The 2856-nt window shown below is 29.6% G+C and overlaps 1 long non-coding RNA gene across 1 annotated transcript; it reads right to left on the reverse strand.

Annotated features, from left to right (window-relative positions):
• Nucleotides 1–291: 291 nt before the first annotated feature.
• Nucleotides 292–2061, reverse strand: LOC145804219 (uncharacterized). The gene is made up of 2 exons (XR_014345846.1): nucleotides 1879–2061; nucleotides 292–833 (listed from the first exon to the last, which is right to left on the reverse strand). It is a non-coding gene; the product is annotated as an uncharacterized LOC145804219 (long non-coding RNA).
• Nucleotides 2062–2856: the final 795 nt, after the last annotated feature.

Below are 2856 nucleotides of genomic sequence, written 5' to 3' on the forward strand. Positions count from 1 at the left end.
CTGTTTGTAAGATTTTTCATATTTACAGGAAATAATACTAAGTTTCTTATCAAATACAAAAAAATATTGACCTCAAATTTATAAATTTAAAAAAAAAAAATTATGTTGACAACAACAAGGATCCTTTATTTTTGCTCAACTAACAATTCTATGGATGGAAAAAAAAAAAAAAAAAAAAAAAAAAACATAAAAGCACAAAGCAGATATAAGTTTCTGTCAAACTGCACCAAAAAATCCCAATATAAATCCAAACCTCTGTATCACATTCAAACTTCAGACAATCCCAATATTAATCCAAACCATGTAAAATACTTATAATTCAGTCGATTCATAAATCCCAACAAAACTTAATTTACAATAGAGCAGTCCAAGTCCAAAACCAACTTAATTTACACTTAATATTTAAACAACAAAAGAAGAAGTCCAAATCCAATCAATGCTATTATTACAATGGCGTGGTGCAACTTTTCCCGAAGTTCTCTAATCTCTACAACCATTTGTTTACTTTATTTCCTACACTTTGTAACTATCTCTTTCAGCTCACCATTGGATACAATGAGTTCGTTGACCAACGGCTTGATATGACAATTTTCGTTGCTTTCCTCCCTTAGCATCTTCAACCATTGACGCTACTTATATAAAGGCATCCACCACTCAAAAAAACTGCATCCATTGGTGTTGTTGAAAGCGCAAGCAAAGTATACCATCCATAGATTTTCCTTTTGACTCTGAAATCTTGAATTATGCTTTCGCTCCACAACGACATTTTCAATTTCTAAATTGAATTTTACTAGTATCACTCATAAATGCATTTGATGTTGGCATTTTTTTAGCTGAAATAACAACATATTATAAAGGTGAGATGAAATTAGCCTTCTTCAACCATGTTAATATTCAATCAGACGATCCACTAATCAAAAACATATTCAATATGCCTATTGCGTTATGTATTGCTTACATGCCAAGTAGTTAAATGTTGGGGGAAAATATATATAATTGCCTATTTCAATTAGATGCAAACTAAAGACAACTCACATTTACTTTAGAAATATAGCACATTTGATCATTTCTCTAGAAAAAAAAATGTGTTTAACGTTTGGGGAAAATCCATATAATTGCTTACTTCAATTAGATGCATCAATCGTAATGCACCAACTATTTGAGGTCCAAGAATGGATCATTCAAGTATTGAGGACAATAGCTAAATCTGACTTTAGGACATTGCGAATTACTCTAGTATCGATCAATAAGTTCTTCCATTATTTTATCTTGTTTAGTTTCCATTATTCTCTTAAATTTCATTCTTCTTCTCATTAAATTCTAGTACTTCATTTTCAGTTCCATTGTTATATATATTCTAACAACTATCACCCAAAATTAAACATAAATAAATAAATGTAAGGATATATGCATTGTGGAAAATATATATTGTTTTTGTCATTTTCATCCTAGCATAATCAATACAAAAAAAAAAAAAAAAAAAAAAAAAAAAAAAAAAAAACCCATCTCCATCTCCACTGTAAAATAAAAAAAATAATAATAATAAAAAGAGCCAGACTTTTTGGTATCTCTAAATATTGACAATGAAAATATTGACAATATAGACAAACTAATAAAAAAAAATTAGTTATCTCTGAATCAACATGAAAGAAATCATGTAAAAAGTCTCAAATCGGCTCCTTTAAGAATAAATTTGAAATAAATCATGTAAAAAGTCCCAAATCAAACCCTAGGAACAAATTTCAAATAAATTAGGTAAGGATCTCTCAATCAACACATTAAACAATCTTATATTACCATTACCATTACCATTACCATTCAAAGAAAAACCTAATTTTTAGAATCAAAACCCTAATATTTTAAGTTTGGAGGATGAACCTTTGGGTTTTTTTTTCTTGAATCTGTTGGAGTATGGCGGACAGGGTGTCGATTGTGGCGTGGTAGCGGCGATGGCTACGTGTCGGGGGTGGGAAGGGGCGGGGTGAGGCAGCGATGTCCTCCTCTTCTTCCTTCTCTCAGCCCTTCTCTCTCTCTCTCTCTCATGCTTTACAGGAACAACTTGAAAAGAAACCCAGAACAAAAGATATTTGATTTTTTTTTTCAATTTATTCACCAAAACGACGTCGTTTTGGTGAGTTTGAATCTCAGCCTTTGGGCGCTGAGTGGGACACACGTCGAGCATCCTCTCTTCAGTGTAAGAGATCACTCTAGAAAATCATTCTAGAGGATCTTAATGCAGTTGTATCTACTAAAATCCATCAATATAGCACATGGGAATTATCAAAATTGATAAATGAGTCACGTAGTCCGTATTGATGGGAGATCCATTATTTCAAAAACATAGTTAAAATTGACTTTCCCATGAAAATAAAATGAAAATGAAAAAAAAAAAAAAAAAAAAGGTAAATTACAAATGACTTCTCTTCATTGTTGAATTTTTTTCCCATAAATTTAACATAATTATATTAATTTTCCTTCAATAATAACAAAAAAAAAGAGTATAACTAATATATCCGGCTTATAGATGTATAACATTATTTTTTTGCTCAAATTACTTTTTCCATTAATCAACCATCATTTTTCGTTCAAATTACTAATGGTTCTAGAGTTGTTGCTTATTATCTCATAGTTATTATTTTTTTTGGTAGATTAAATTCAGCTCTCTTGAGATTTGAAGAAAATATAAGTAATCTTACAGTTTTCACATGATTATATTAATTTATCATTTTAGCAAGGTTAAAATGACCGAATCTAATACAAATAATAAGAAGATACAAATATAAACAATGAAAAACATACATTTCAAAGTAAAATAAATGAAAATATTATTTTTCCATTTATCATGACTAACGAATT

Source organism: Camellia sinensis, chromosome 12 (genome assembly GCF_055761805.1).
Source record: "Camellia sinensis isolate YWXY chromosome 12, ASM5576180v1, whole genome shotgun sequence".
NCBI classification, from domain to species: domain Eukaryota; kingdom Viridiplantae; phylum Streptophyta; class Magnoliopsida; order Ericales; family Theaceae; genus Camellia; species Camellia sinensis.